We start from the raw sequence: 17,691 nt of genomic DNA, 5'->3' as shown, positions 1-17,691 counted from the left end.
AGTATGTGCCTGATGGGCCTTTTATACCAAGTTTGTTAACAAATACATAGACAATATAAACACACAATAAATAACGGCTGGGGAAATTTTGAGCCATTGTTTTTCTCAACATGACATTCGTTTTTCACTTTAGGATATTGGTAGTAGCCGGGTTGCCATCATCAGCAGGGTTGCCATCATGAATAGGGTTGCCATCATCAATAGGGTTGCTTTCAACAACAACCTCAACTTCAACGATTGTAAAACTTTTAAATATTGGGAGCTCTATCTTGGTTTCAACAGGCGAACGTACAGACGTCATAAAATTTTATACTGATCAAGAATATATTTCCTTTATCGGGTTTCCGACGAACATTTCTATTTGTTATAAACAAAATGTAAAATTTAGTATACCCTCCTCCAGCTTATGATGGAGTATATAAAAAACGAATAAACTCACCGAGCAATAAATTCTTCAGATTTCCAATATTTAGCTGGTGCTTCCCAATCACCATCTGACCAAATTATTTCCGGTAAATATTCCTGTACCAAAACATTTGTTCCGGACGAGCTTTTTGGTTAACATAGTCTTGGGTTAGGAATATGTGCAGCTTATCATTGATATATAGACGATTGAACCATTCGAACAGGGAATAATAGAGGCCAAATTTGAGCTTTGTATGTTGGCGTATAGCTGTGGATAACTCTCCTGTGAAGTGTATAAAATACAAGTATTACCTAATTTCATTGAAAACATTCATTACACATTCAGCCCAATCATGAATGAAAATTCCGTGCGGAAATTCTTCTTTTACGTACTTTGCTATCACAAACAAAAAATCCGCACTGAAAAAAATTCCGATGGAGAAAAAGTAGGTATCATGAACGCTCTCAAACATGTGTTTGCCTCCAAAAAAAATCTCCCTTGCAAAACTCAAGAGAGTTTAAAAATATCTTAGTATTTCCCACAAACTTTGTACAAAACATGCAAAATAAACACTTTTGTTGGGATTTTATATTAAAATCTTTTACTTGTGGTTGGACGTTTATTAAAAATTTAACAAATTTTACAAAATAACATCCCTTTGCAAACTCAGTCACTCTCCACTTTTTGTACCGATCAACGATGGGATGAGAGAATTTTGGACATACAAAATTGTTGTACAACAATTATTGAAAAAAAAAACAGTGGATAAAAGCATATTTTCAATTATTTTTATTTCAGAATTCGAATTTTTTCAATTTTTGCCATTATTTAATTAAAAACACTCGTTTCTAACACATTCATGATAGTGGCAGTTCCATAGCACAATGAAGTCAATTGCACTGTCTTCTTAGAAATTTCCAATCACATCTGATGTTTTTAAAAATTAGTAACTTCTGAATGTCTTCGATGTATAAAAGTGTAATTTATTTAATCAAATTTGTTGATTTTATCTAAAAACACAAAAGCTCTGTTCCAGAACTAAAAAGTTTTTACAATTTTTACCACTTTTACACATTTTGCGTTCCCGTACACAAAATTTATATGAAAATCGTTTACGACTTTTACAACTTTTACGACTTTTACCACTTTATAAAGTACGGGAACAGGCCAAAACACTTAAAATTTTTTCTTTGTTTTCACAATCATTAGGGCACACAAGGTATGACACAAATGTCTGTCCGTCCGGCTACTGTTGTTCAACATAAAAACACACACACATACAAAAATTCACATAAACTTTCAACAAAATTGGCTTTGACGTTTAATAAACTTGTACAACATTGAATAAATGGGTCGATTCCATATTGCGAGGCGAGTCGTGTCGCGTTGCCAGTTGCAATTTTTCCATTGCGTATGGCAAAAGTCGCCCGACGACCTCAAATTCTGTCGCCATAAAGTTCATTCTCCGGCGACAACAAATTAGCTTTCGCCGTGCATTTTTGCAAACGAATAAAAACGAAAAAATTAAACGTAGATCAACGTAGACGTTTTTGAATAAAAATAATTTTTATTTTGACGCTTTTCCTCTTCTGTTAATTTGGAAACAATCCAAATTGTACACAGTTTTTCCTCTATTAACTCCAGAACTTCGCTTAATACCTTTGGCAATGTGGGTTGAGCCATCCCGAGGTTAAAGTCATTGCCATGAGATTTTTGAAAGCTTCCTTCTGCAAAAAACCTTAAAGCAGCACCCACTTTAAGTAGGGGCTGTATTGCTGTTGATCTGTGGGTTTTTTGAAGTCAGTTTTAATGCCTCCACTATATAAATAACAGCGTCTTTTAGAAGCCGAAAATAGGCTTTAAACCTAAAATATTAACAAATATTTTCATGAATGTTGGAAACCAAACAAACTCACAATACTTATGGCAATTCTAAAGGATTAGATTTATATCTTAAGTGTCGTCTGATATATGCTGCGTTAACTATATCTTCTTCACTATAATCAAAAAATAGTTCCACTGAGCTTATCATTTTAGAAAACTATAACTTTTGTGTACAACTTGTTCTGATATTTTTTTTCTAATTTATTGAAATCAAAACAAAAAACGCTCCGCTACATCACCGATAACTTGTTATCGACGATTATTTTCTATCGCTTTACGTAGTGCATTTTTTAAATTTTGTCACAGAGACGATAGACGACGCGACATGACTCGCCTCGCAATACGGAATCGACCCAAAAATGATGTTGCTTTCCGAATCTGTAAACCAAAATGAATAAACGTCGACTTCCTTCTTATTTCCTTTCAGAGTAACAACACAAGGATTTTTGTTTGTAATATAAAAATAGCGGCTGTTTTTATTAATATTGGCTTTTAATGGCGATAAGTTTAAACGGCACAAAGGATACAATTGTTGGCTTGTCGGTTGTCTTTTATTTATTCACTAACACAAATAAATTTAAAAATAAATAAAATTATTAACACATTTAAATTTATCGGAAAATTTAACCAAATAATAAATTAAAAAATCGGACTTTGACATGTTACATGTTTTTTACTTGGTATTACAACTGGAAAGAAAGTAAGTATGTGCCTGATGGGCCTTTTATACCAAGTTTGTTAACAAATACATAGACAATATAAACACACAATAAATAACGGCTGGGTAAATTTTGAGCCATTGTTTTTCTCAACATGACATTCGTTTTTCACTTTAGGATATTGGTAGTAGCCGGGTTGCCATCATCAGCAGGGTTGCCATCATGAATAGGGTTGCCATCATCAATAGGGTTGCTTTCAACAACAACCTCAACTTCAACGATTGTAAAACTTTTAAATATTGGGAGCTCTATCTTGGTTTCAACAGGCGAACGTACAGACGTCATAAAATTTTATACTGATCAAGAATATATTTCCTTTATCGGGTTTCCGACGAACATTTCTATTTGTTATAAACAAAATGTAAAATTTAGTATACCCTCCTCCAGCTTATGATGGAGTATATAAAAAACGAATAAACTCACCGAGCAATAAATTCTTCAGATTTCCAATATTTAGCTGGTGCTTCCCAATCACCATCTGACCAAATTATTTCCGGTAAATATTCCTGTACCAAAACATTTGTTCCGGACGAGCTTTTTGGTTAACATAGTCTTGGGTTAGGAATATGTGCAGCTTATCATTGATATATAGACGATTGAACCATTCGAACAGGGAATAATAGAGGCCAAATTTGAGCTTTGTATGTTGGCGTATAGCTGTGGATAACTCTCCTGTGAAGTGTATAAAATACAAGTATTACCTAATTTCATTGAAAACATTCATTACACATTCAGCCCAATCATGAATGAAAATTCCGTGCGGAAATTCTTCTTTTACGTACTTTGCTATCACAAACAAAAAATCCGCACTGAAAAAAATTCCGATGGAGAAAAAGTAGGTATCATGAACGCTCTCAAACATGTGTTTGCCTCCAAAAAAAATCTCCATTGCAAAACTCAAGAGAGTTTAAAAATATCTTAGTATTTCCCACAAACTTTGTACAAAACATGCAAAATAAACACTTTTGTTGGGATTTTATATTAAAATCTTTTACTTGTGGTTGGACATTTATTAAAAATTTAACAAATTTTACAAAATAACATCCCTTTGCAAACTCAGTCACTCTCCACTTTTTGTACCGATCAACGATGGGATGAGAGAATTTTGGACATACAAAATTGTTGTACAACAATTATTGAAAAAAAAAAAAACAGTGGATAAAAGCATATTTTCAATTATTTTTATTTCAGAATTCGAATTTTTTCAATTTTTGCCATTATTTAATTAAAAACACTCGTTTCTAACACATTCATGATAGTGGCAGTTCCATAGCACAATGAAGTCAATTGCACTGTCTTCTTAGAAATTTCCAATCACATCTGATGTTTTTAAAAATTAGTAACTTCTGAATGTCTTCGATGTATAAAAGTGTAATTTATTTAATCAAATTTGTTGATTTTATCTAAAAACACAAAAGCTCTGTTCCAGAACTAAAAAGTTTTTACAATTTTTACCACTTTTACACATTTTGCGTTCCCGTACACAAAATTTATATGAAAATCGTTTACGACTTTTACAACTTTTACGACTTTTACCACTTTATAAAGTACGGGAACAGGCCAAAACACTTAAAATTTTTTCTTTGTTTTCACAATAATTAGGGCACACAAGGTATGACACAAATGTCTGTCCGTCCGGCTACTGTTGTTCAACATAAAAACACACACACATACAAAAATTCACATAAACTTTCAACAAAATTGGCTTTGACGTTTAATAAACTTGTACAACATTGAATAAATGGGTCGATTCCATATTGCGAGGCGAGTCGTGTCGCGTTGCCAGTTGCAATTTTTCCATTGCGTATGGCAAAAGTCGCCCGACGACCTCAAATTCTGTCGCCATAAAGTTCATTCTCCGGCGACAACAAATTAGCTTTCGCCGTGCATTTTTGCAAACGAATAAAAACGAAAAAATTAAACGTAGATCAACGTAGACGTTTTTGAATAAAAATAATTTTTATTTTGACGCTTTTCCTCTTCTGTTAATTTGGAAACAATCCAAATTGTACACAGTTTTTCCTCTATTAACTCCAGAACTTCGCTTAATACCTTTGGCAATGTGGGTTGAGCCATCCCGAGGTTAAAGTCATTGCCATGAGATTTTTGAAAGCTTCCTTCTGCAAAAAACCTTAAAGCAGCACCCACTTTAAGTAGGGGCTGTATTGCTGTTGATCTGTGGGTTTTTTGAAGTCAGTTTTAATGCCTCCACTATATAAATAACAGCGTCTTTTAGAAGCCGAAAATAGGCTTTAAACCTAAAATATTAACAAATATTTTCATGAATGTTGGAAACCAAACAAACTCACAATACTTATGGCAATTCTAAAGGATTAGATTTATATCTTAAGTGTCGTCTGATAGATGCTGCGTTAACTATATCTTCTTCACTATAATCAAAAAATAGTTCCACTGAGCTTATCATTTTAGAAAACTATAACTTTTGTGTACAACTTGTTCTGATATTTTTTTTCTAATTTATTGAAATCAAAACAAAAAACGCTCCGCTACATCACCGATAACTTGTTATCGACGATTATTTTCTATCGCTTTACGTAGTGCATTTTTTAAATTTTGTCACAGAGACGATAGACGACGCGACATGACTCGCCTCGCAATACGGAATCGACCCAAAAATGATGTTGCTTTCCGAATCTGTAAACCAAAATGAATAAACGTCGACTTCCTTCTTATTTCCTTTCAGAGTAACAACACAAGGATTTTTGTTTGTAATATAAAAATAGCGGCTGTTTTTATTAATATTGGCTTTTAATGGCGATAAGTTTAAACGGCACAAAGGATACAATTGTTGGCTTGTCGGTTGTCTTTTATTTATTCACTAACACAAATAAATTTAAAAATAAATAAAATTATTAACACATTTAAATTTATCGGAAAATTTAACCAAATAATAAATTAAAAAATCGGACTTTGACATGTTACATGTTTTTTACTTGGTATTACAACTGGAAAGAAAGTAAGTATGTGCCTGATGGGCCTTTTATACCAAGTTTGTTAACAAATACATAGACAATATAAACACACAATAAATAACGGCTGGGTAAATTTTGAGCCATTGTTTTTCTCAACATGACATTCGTTTTTCACTTTAGGATATTGGTAGTAGCCGGGTTGCCATCATCAGCAGGGTTGCCATCATGAATAGGGTTGCCATCATCAATAGGGTTGCTTTCAACAACAACCTCAACTTCAACGATTGTAAAACTTTTAAATATTGGGAGCTCTATCTTGGTTTCAACAGGCGAACGTACAGACGTCATAAAATTTTATACTGATCAAGAATATATTTCCTTTATCGGGTTTCCGACGAACATTTCTATTTGTTATAAACAAAATGTAAAATTTAGTATACCCTCCTCCAGCTTATGATGGAGTATATAAAAAACGAATAAACTCACCGAGCAATAAATTCTTCAGATTTCCAATATTTAGCTGGTGCTTCCCAATCACCATCTGACCAAATTATTTCCGGTAAATATTCCTGTACCAAAACATTTGTTCCGGACGAGCTTTTTGGTTAACATAGTCTTGGGTTAGGAATATGTGCAGCTTATCATTGATATATAGACGATTGAACCATTCGAACAGGGAATAATAGAGGCCAAATTTGAGCTTTGTATGTTGGCGTATAGCTGTGGATAACTCTCCTGTGAAGTGTATAAAATACAAGTATTACCTAATTTCATTGAAAACATTCATTACACATTCAGCCCAATCATGAATGAAAATTCCGTGCGGAAATTCTTCTTTTACGTACTTTGCTATCACAAACAAAAAATCCGCACTGAAAAAAATTCCGATGGAGAAAAAGTAGGTATCATGAACGCTCTCAAACATGTGTTTGCCTCCAAAAAAAATCTCCCTTGCAAAACTCAAGAGAGTTTAAAAATATCTTAGTATTTCCCACAAACTTTGTACAAAACATGCAAAATAAACACTTTTGTTGGGATTTTATATTAAAATCTTTTACTTGTGGTTGGACATTTATTAAAAATTTAACAAATTTTACAAAATAACATCCCTTTGCAAACTCAGTCACTCTCCACTTTTTGTACCGATCAACGATGGGATGAGAGAATTTTGGACATACAAAATTGTTGTACAACAATTATTGAAAAAAAAAAAACAGTGGATAAAAGCATATTTTCAATTATTTTTATTTCAGAATTCGAATTTTTTCAATTGTTGCCATTATTTAATTAAAAACACTCGTTTCTAACACATTCATGATAGTGGCAGTTCCATAGCACAATGAAGTCAATTGCACTGTCTTCTTAGAAATTTCCAATCACATCTGATGTTTTTAAAAATTAGTAACTTCTGAACGTCTTCGATGTATAAAAGTGTAATTTATTTAATCAAATTTGTTGATTTTATCTAAAAACACAAAAGCTCTGTTCCAGAACTAAAAAGTTTTTACAATTTTTACCACTTTTACACATTTTGCGTTCCCGTACACAAAATTTATATGAAAATCGTTTACGACTTTTACAACTTTTACGACTTTTACCACTTTATAAAGTACGGGAACAGGCCAAAACACTTAAAATTTTTTCTTTGTTTTCACAATAATTAGGGCACACAAGGTATGACACAAATGTCTGTCCGTCCGGCTACTGTTGTTCAACATAAAAACACACACACATACAAAAATTCACATAAATTTTCAACAAAATTGGCTTTGACGTTTAATAAACTTGTACAACATTGAATAAATGGGTCGATTCCATATTGCGAGGCGAGTCGTGTCGCGTTGCCAGTCGCAATTTTTCCATTGCGTATGGCAAAAGTCGCCCGACGACCTCAAATTCTGTCGCCATAAAGTTCATTCTCCGGCGACAACAAATTAGCTTTCGCCGTGCATTTTTGCAAACGAATAAAAACGAAAAATTAAACGTAGATCAACGTAGACGTTTTTGAATAAAAATAATTTTTATTTTGACGCTTTTCCTCTTCTGTTAATTTGGAAACAATCCAAATTGTACACAGTTTTTCCTCTATTAACTCCAGAACTTCGCTTAATACCTTTGGCAATGTGGGTTGAGCCATCCCGAGGTTAAAGTCATTGCCATGAGATTTTTGAAAGCTTCCTTCTGCAAAAAACCTTAAAGCAGCACCCACTTTAAGTAGGGGCTGTATTGCTGTTGATCTGTGGGTTTTTGAAGTCAGTTTTAATGCCTCCACTATATAAATAACAGCGTCTTTTAGAAGCCGAAAATAGGCTTTAAACCTAAAATATTAACAAATATTTTCATGAATGTTGGAAACCAAACAAACTCACAATACTTATGGCAATTCTAAAGGATTAGATTTATATCTTAAGTGTCGTCTGATAGATGCTGCGTTAACTATATCTTCTTCACTATAATCAAAAAATAGTTCCACTGAGCTTATCATTTTAGAAAACTATAACTTTTGTGTACAACTTGTTCTGATATTTTTTTTCTAATTTATTGAAATCAAAACAAAAAACGCTCCGCTACATCACCGATAACTTGTTATCGACGATTATTTTCTATCGCTTTACGTAGTGCATTTTTTAAATTTTGTCACAGAGACGATAGACGACGCGACATGACTCGCCTCGCAATACGGAATCGACCCAAAAATGATGTTGCTTTCCGAATCTGTAAACCAAAATGAATAAACGTCGACTTCCTTCTTATTTCCTTTCAGAGTAACAACACAAGGATTTTTGTTTGTAATATAAAAATAGCGGCTGTTTTTATTAATATTGGCTTTTAATGGCGATAAGTTTAAACGGCACAAGGGATACAATTGTTGGCTTGTCGGTTGTCTTTTATTTATTCACTAACACAAATAAATTTAAAAATAAATAAAATTATTAACTCATTTAAATTTATCGGAAAATTTAACCAAATAATAAATTAAAAAATCGGACTTTGACATGTTACATGTTTTTTACTTGGTATTACAACTGGAAAGAAAGTAAGTATGTGCCTGATGGGCCTTTTATACCAAGTTTGTTAACAAATACATAGACAATATAAACACACAATAAATAACGGCTGGGTAAATTTTGAGCCATTGTTTTTCTCAACATGACATTCGTTTTTCACTTTAGGATATTGGTAGTAGCCGGGTTGCCATCATCAGCAGGGTTGCCATCATGAATAGGGTTGCCATCATCAATAGGGTTGCTTTCAACAACAACCTCAACTTCAACGATTGTAAAACTTTTAAATATTGGGAGCTCTATCTTGGTTTCAACAGGCGAACGTACAGACGTCATAAAATTTTATACTGATCAAGAATATATTTCCTTTATCGGGTTTCCGACGAACATTTCTATTTGTTATAAACAAAATGTAAAATTTAGTATACCCTCCTCCAGCTTATGATGGAGTATATAAAAAACGAATAAACTCACCGAGCAATAAATTCTTCAGATTTCCAATATTTAGCTGGTGCTTCCCAATCACCATCTGACCAAATTATTTCCGGTAAATATTCCTGTACCAAAACATTTGTTCCGGACGAGCTTTTTGGTTAACATAGTCTTGGGTTAGGAATATGTGCAGCTTATCATTGATATATAGACGATTGAACCATTCGAACAGGGAATAATAGAGGCCAAATTTGAGCTTTGTATGTTGGCGTATAGCTGTGGATAACTCTCCTGTGAAGTGTATAAAATACAAGTATTACCTAATTTCATTGAAAACATTCATTACACATTCAGCCCAATCATGAATGAAAATTCCGTGCGGAAATTCTTCTTTTACGTACTTTGCTATCACAAACAAAAAATCCGCACTGAAAAAAATTCCGATGGAGAAAAAGTAGGTATCATGAACGCTCTCAAACATGTGTTTGCCTCCAAAAAAAATCTCCCTTGCAAAACTCAAGAGAGTTTAAAAATATCTTAGTATTTCCCACAAACTTTGTACAAAACATGCAAAATAAACACTTTTGTTGGGATTTTATATTAAAATCTTTTACTTGTGGTTGGACATTTATTAAAAATTTAACAAATTTTACAAAATAACATCCCTTTGCAAACTCAGTCACTCTCCACTTTTTATACCGATCAACGATGGGATGAGAGAATTTTGGACATACAAAATTGTTGTACAACAATTCGACACCTCCAAATAATAGTATGCTAAGTCTAAAAAGTGAGTTTTGCAGGAGAAGCTCTCAAAGTGTGGAAAATTTTTTGAACTTCAGTACTATGCTAAGTCAATATTTGTTTATAACTTCTGTTCGGCTTGACCGATCTTTACCAAAATTTGACAGAACTTAAGTTAAAGGACGTTCGACACCTCCTAATAATAGTTTGCTTATTCTGAACAGTGAGTTTTGCAGGACAAGCTCTAAAAGTTTGGAAATTTCTTTGACCTTCAGTAATATGCTAAGTAAATATTGGTTTATAACTTCTGTTCGTATTGTCCGATTATTACCAAAATTTGACAGAACTTAAGTTAAAGGACGTTAAATATAAAAATGTAAAGAACTTGAAAACATGCTAAGTCGACTTAGCATACTATTGTTTGGAGGCGTCGAATTATTGAAAAAAAAACAGTGGATAAAAGCATATTTTCAATTATTTTTATTTCAGAATTCGAATTTTTTCAATTTTTGCCATTATTTAATTAAAAACACTCGTTTCTAACACATTCATGATAGTGGCAGTTCCATAGCACAATGAAGTCAATTGCACTGTCTTCTTAGAAATTTCCAATCACATCTGATGTTTTTAAAAATTAGTAACTTCTGAATGTCTTCGATGTATAAAAGTGTAATTTATTTAATCAAATTTGTTGATTTTATCTAAAAACACAAAAGCTCTGTTCCAGAACTAAAAAGTTTTTACAATTTTTACCACTTTTACACATTTTGCGTTCCCGTACACAAAATTTATATGAAAATCGTTTACGACTTTTACAACTTTTACGACTTTTACCACTTTATAAAGTACGGGAACAGGCCAAAACACTTAAAATTTTTTCTTTGTTTTCACAATAATTAGGGCACACAAGGTATGACACAAATGTCTGACCGTCCGGCTACTGTTGTTCAACATAAAAACACACACACATACAAAAATTCACATAAACTTTCAACAAAATTGGCTTTGACGTTTAATAAACTTGTACAACATTGAATAAATGGGTCGATTCCATATTGCGAGGCGAGTCGTGTCGCGTTGCCAGTTGCAATTTTTCCATTGCGTATGGCAAAAGTCGCCCGACGACCTCAAATTCTGTCGCCATAAAGTTCATTCTCCGGCGACAACAAATTAGCTTTCGCCGTGCATTTTTGCAAACGAATAAAAACGAAAAAATTAAACGTAGATCAACGTAGACGTTTTTGAATAAAAATAATTTTTATTTTGACGCTTTTCCTCTTCTGTTAATTTGGAAACAATCCAAATTGTACACAGTTTTTCCTCTATTAACTCCAGAACTTCGCTTAATACCTTTGGCAATGTGGGTTGAGCCATCCCGAGGTTAAAGTCATTGCCATGAGATTTTTGAAAGCTTCCTTCTGCAAAAAACCTTAAAGCAGCACCCACTTTAAGTAGGGGCTGTATTGCTGTTGATCTGTGGGTTTTTTGAAGTCAGTTTTAATGCCTCCACTATATAAATAACAGCGTCTTTTAGAAGCCGAAAATAGGCTTTAAACCTAAAATATTAACAAATATTTTCATGAATGTTGGAAACCAAACAAACTCACAATACTTATGGCAATTCTAAAGGATTAGATTTATATCTTAAGTGTCGTCTGATAGATGCTGCGTTAACTATATCTTCTTCACTATAATCAAAAAATAGTTCCACTGAGCTTATCATTTTAGAAAACTATAACTTTTGTGTACAACTTGTTCTGATATTTTTTTTCTAATTTATTGAAATCAAAACAAAAAACGCTCCGCTACATCACCGATAACTTGTTATCGACGATTATTTTCTATCGCTTTACGTAGTGCATTTTTTAAATTTTGTCACAGAGACGATAGACGATAGACGACGCGACATGACTCGCCTCGCAATACGGAATCGACCCAAAAATGATGTTGCTTTCCGAATCTGTAAACCAAAATGAATAAACGTCGACTTCCTTCTTATTTCCTTTCAGAGTAACAACACAAGGATTTTTGTTTGTAATATAAAAATAGCGGCTGTTTTTATTAATATTGGCTTTTAATGGCGATAAGTTTAAACGGCACAAAGGATACAATTGTTGGCTTGTCGGTTGTCTTTTATTTATTCACTAACACAAATAAATTTAAAAATAAATAAAATTATTAACACATTTAAATTTATCGGAAAATTTAACCAAATAATAAATTAAAAAATCGGACTTTGACATGTTACATGTTTTTTACTTGGTATTACAACTGGAAAGAAAGTAAGTATGTGCCTGATGGGCCTTTTATACCAAGTTTGTTAACAAATACATAGACAATATAAACACACAATAAATAACGGCTGGGTAAATTTTGAGCCATTGTTTTTCTCAACATGACATTCGTTTTTCACTTTAGGATATTGGTAGTAGCCGGGTTGCATCATCAGCAGGGTTGCCATCATGAATAGGGTTGCCATCATCAATAGGGTTGCTTTCAACAACAACCTCAACTTCAACGATTGTAAAACTTTTAAATATTGGGAGCTCTATCTTGGTTTCAACAGGCGAACGTACAGACGTCATAAAATTTTATACTGATCAAGAATATATTTCCTTTATCGGGTTTCCGACGAACATTTCTATTTGTTATAAACAAAATGTAAAATTTAGTATACCCTCCTCCAGCTTATGATGGAGTATATAAAAAACGAATAAACTCACCGAGCAATAAATTCTTCAGATTTCCAATATTTAGCTGGTGCTTCCCAATCACCATCTGACCAAATTATTTCCGGTAAATATTACTGTACCAAAACATTTGTTCCGGACGAGCTTTTTGGTTAACATAGTCTTGGGTTAGGAATATGTGCAGCTTATCATTGATATATAGACGATTGAACCATTCGAACAGGGAATAATAGAGGCCAAATTTGAGCTTTGTATGTTGGCGTATAGCTGTGGATAACTCTCCTGTGAAGTGTATAAAATACAAGTATTACCTAATTTCATTGAAAACATTCATTACACATTCAGCCCAATCATGAATGAAAATTCCGTGCGGAAATTCTTCTTTTACGTACTTTGCTATCACAAACAAAAAATCCGCACTGAAAAAAATTCCGATGGAGAAAAAGTAGGTATCATGAACGCTCTCAAACATGTGTTTGCCTCCAAAAAAAATCTCCCTTGCAAAACTCAAGAGAGTTTAAAAATATCTTAGTATTTCCCACAAACTTTGTACAAAACATGCAAAATAAACACTTTTGTTGGGATTTTATATTAAAATCTTTTACTTGTGGTTGGACATTTATTAAAAATTTAACAAATTTTACAAAATAACATCCCTTTGCAAACTCAGTCACTCTCCACTTTTTGTACCGATCAACGATGGGATGAGAGAATTTTGGACATACAAAATTGTTGTACAACAATTATTGAAAAAATAAACAGTGGATAAATGCATTTTTTCAATTATTTTTATTTCAGAATTCGAATTTTTTCAATTTTTGCCATTATTTAATTAAAAACACTCGTTTCTAACACATTCATGATAGTGGCAGTTCCATAGCACAATGAAGTCAATTGCACTGTCTTCTTAGAAATTTCCAATCACATCTGATGTTTTTAAAAATTAGTAACTTCTGAATGTCTTCGATGTATAAAAGTGTAATTTATTTAATCAAATTTGTTGATTTTATCTAAAAACACAAAAGCTCTGTTCCAGAACTAAAAAGTTTTTACAATTTTTACCACTTTTACACATTTTGCGTTCCCGTACACAAAATTTATATGAAAATCGTTTACGACTTTTACAACTTTTACGACTTTTACCACTTTATAAAGTACGGGAACAGGCCAAAACACTTAAAATTTTTTCTTTGTTTTCACAATAATTAGGGCACACAAGGTATGAAAAAGACCCTTCAGTGCTGCCAAATTCAATGATTATTTTTCTCACATTATTCATGATAGGAGGAATGTTCTCTCGAGAAAAATCTATTCCGCGAGAGTTGTATTCCGCAAGAATATTCATGATTGGGCTGATTACTTATTATATCTCTTTTAGGCCCAACATCCATAGAATTCCAACCGAATTATTGGGCAGGCGGCCACAGACAATAACCGTCATGATGTTTGCTGGTCAATACCACATATCTAAAAGAAATCATAGAAAGATAGAGACTTAAATTTACTTGATATCAACTTAGCTAAACACTCACTTTGCACCACTTTCTTTGAACAAGAGATGGCATTGAAAAGTATTGAATATGTTCTGAATTAGTATAAAATATATATAATATATATAAATATGTATAAATATTTATATTGCTCTTATAATAAAATGCTGTATTTCTTTTGGAGTAGTTTAAAATCCTTTTCATTAATCCTATCAATCATCAATTCATCTTAGGAGTATCAAAATACAATTAATCAAAATGTTTTTTTTTATTTACATTTTTTATTTTATAATAACTACCCATACATAGTAATTTTTTTATTAGTAGTTTTAATACCCCTCACTTGTTATATTTAACCTATTTTATATAATACTAGCAAAATGCCCGCTACTTCGTAAGAGGAAAAGGAATAATATACAAATAAACAATATTTAATATGGAGAACACTGAAAATTTTGATGTTCTAGTACCTATTTGAATTGATATTTAATTTCTTTCAAGAACTGCTCTCTACACTTCAACAGCGGCCTACATTTTAAATTCCAGTCCATGTTTTATTAGAACGGTATGGGTATTTTGAAAATTTTATCCACATTTTCCAACCGAATTTTGGAATTTGTGATATCAAAATGTAGAAAACCATTATTCAGAAGATGTTACCCTATATAACAGCTAATTTTTGAGACATTTTATTTTAGGTCTTTTATTCTTAGGATGTTAAAAACTTCTTGCAAAACATTAGCCGCATAGATCTACCTTTTCAAATGAACTTACTACAACGTTTAGAATAGACAACAAAGATAAAAACAATTTTGTTGAAAAGGTACGTTTGACTTTTTGATATCAGTACATTATTTAGAAACCGAATTCGTGTTAACCTGTGTTAACGTCAAAGTTAACTGCTCTGGTCACCCTATTTCCAATTTCTAATTTTTAGCTTTTTTCCTAAAATTGCATCTCTCTCTCTGTACTAAAATGCATAATTCTCTTTTCTATTGGTCTGTCCTTTTTCCTTTATTGTAAATAAAATAACTTCTTGTTTAACCATCAAACGCATTGTTCGTGGTAAGAATTGTTCAAAAATCCTTCTAAATTGCTTCAATAAATTCCAATATTGTTCACTTCCTTCGCTGAAAAAATCTTGTGTTTTTCTTTTTATTTTCTTTTTCATGTGAGTTTAAGTGGAAATCCTTTCTAATCCAACGAAAGTTTTCCCACCATCTGCAACAACTAACCATCCCAGCTATTCTAGGAAAATCCAGAGTTTGGCATTTTCATTTTGGTCCTTCGAGCCGGATATTTGGATAGCTGTTGCGAAAAGTTTCCAAACATTCATCCCTTATTCCATAAAGCATAAAAAACAAGGTAAGTTTGTGCTTTATATTCAAAAAAGTGAACAATAGTGCATTGATTCAGTGTTGTGTTCAAGTGCGTTTTGCCGACGGCAATTGGTTTTTTCATTTTTTTCAACGCACAGTGTTCTATATTCAAAGTGTAAATTTCTGCAATTTATTTTTTCAAAGAACACAACACTTTTCAATTCAAATTCAACAATAAATTTTGGTGGAATATTCTTTTATTTTATTTCAAATTATTATTTTCATTTTTTACATTTATTTATAATTTTTTCTTATTTATACTACGATAAATAAGTGTTTAAATTATCATAAATTTATTTCTTTCCAATCCGCGACAGTGTGTTTGCTTCTTTTATTCTTTTCGTTCCTCTTTTTTGCCGAGAATATTAGTACTAACTCCCTTTGTACTAGTTGTTTGTGTGTTATTTTCTTATTTTTCGATCTTCGATCAAATTCCATAGTGTTGTTGCTGTTAGAGTTCTAATTTCAATAGTCTCCTAACAGCAGAACCATGCGTTCTCACATAACACACATTCGTACATACATACATTCCTTCCACTGTTTGCTTGTTGGTGTCTGTTCGTTCGTTCGGCCAACCAACCAACCAGTGTCTCTTGGTGTTCTCTTTACTTGTGCGTACACCCTACAGCAAGCCCGTTTGTATGGTCGGACTACAACTTGTGTGTAACATCTATATATATTATTACGTATTAACGTGTATATATACGAGGTATCGAGACACTTATTTCTTTCCGATTTATTGTTCACCATATTGCCGCTAGGGGGCGCTGTATACATACAAGAATATATAGGAAAACTTAATTTCTTCATTATTTTTTCAAATATTTCGGAGTTTTCTTGGTTCATTTTGGACATTCATATACAGTGTATTATTTTTTCTGTGTGCTTATCGTTAGTTCACCTTACAACCAGTAGAGGGCGCTCTTTAAATACGAAAAATCCATAAAAACCTTGATTTTTTTCGATAATTTTTTAAACATTTCTAGTTTTTCTTGGTACGTTTTGGATATTCCGATAATATATATCGTTTCTTCGTTGGCGCTTACTCATACTTCATCCGATCGCCGCTAGAGGGTGCTCTGTAAACAAGAAAATACATAGAAAAACTTAAGTTTTTCATCCTTTTAGCCAAACATTTCAGGTTTTTTGTTGTCCTTTGGGACAGTCACCCTCTGTCTACTTTCTACGCGTGAACTCATCAGTAGTTCAACCTACTACCACCAGGTGGCGCTCCGAAGCTACAGAGAAACCCCTTAAATTTTTCAATATTTTGGAGATTTTTCTGGGGTTTTGTTGTTTTTTGGTTATTTGTCAACTGTCTTTGCTGACTTTTGTGGTTCTCATCCATAGTTCAGCTTTCCGCCACTAGGTGTCGCACCAGAAAAAATAAAATACGCTCAAATCTTAACTATTTCTGCATTTTCTCAAGTTTCTTACAGTTTTTGTTACATCTTCAGCAATTACATCTGAATTCTGATAGCTCCTGCTGTTTTTATAGTAGAAAAGCGGGAAAATCTGTTCATTTCCTTGGAAAAATATAAGTTTTTCGACCGTTTTCCCTAAAATCTACATAAATTCGTTACGAAAATCATCCTTGTTCTTCATTTTCTGAAAGGTATTTCCATATTTTCTGGTATTTTTGGTTATCTTTCCTCATTTTTCCTGAAAAATCATGTCTTTGGAAGCCTTTATTCGTCAGGCTGACCGTTTGGTCACCTTTAACGCCGATGTGGTTGGTGGTAATATTCCCTTAACGTCTTCCCACTTCATACAGATCCACATTTCTGAAGTGAAGTCCATGTGGGTCGAGATCAAGTCGGCATATGAGCGATTCATGTCCGATCGTGCTAACGAGGAACAGAATGTGGAAGATGAAGAAGAGGAAGAAGGAGCAGAGGCTGCTTCCGAGCTGGAGACTTTCAAGGCGAAATACAATAGCGCCTATATAACTTATTGTGAGTGCTTGGGCCGCCTGACTCAGCTGTCTGAAGAATTTCAGAGTCAGACAG

The 17,691-nt window shown here is 32.9% G+C and overlaps 1 long non-coding RNA gene and 1 pseudogene across 1 annotated transcript; both read right to left on the bottom strand.

The window, feature by feature from the left end:
* Positions 1-15,764, bottom strand: part of LOC141403140 (putative alpha-L-fucosidase) — a 29,915-nt pseudogene extending 14,151 nt beyond the window's left edge.
* Positions 1,646-6,883, bottom strand: LOC141401418 (uncharacterized). The gene is made up of 5 exons (XR_012412366.1): positions 6,429-6,883; positions 5,324-6,346; positions 3,433-5,267; positions 2,328-3,350; positions 1,646-2,271 (listed from the first exon to the last, which is right to left on the bottom strand). It is a non-coding gene; the product is annotated as an uncharacterized lncRNA (long non-coding RNA).
* Positions 15,765-17,691: the final 1,927 nt, after the last annotated feature.

This window comes from Musca autumnalis, unplaced genomic scaffold (genome assembly GCF_047663935.1).
Source record: "Musca autumnalis isolate F117 unplaced genomic scaffold, ASM4766393v1 scaffold_4, whole genome shotgun sequence".
Classification (NCBI taxonomy): Eukaryota; Metazoa; Arthropoda; class Insecta; order Diptera; family Muscidae; genus Musca; species Musca autumnalis.
The sequence above is the reverse complement of the archived record's forward strand: the minus strand, read 5'-3'. Positions and strand labels throughout refer to the sequence as shown.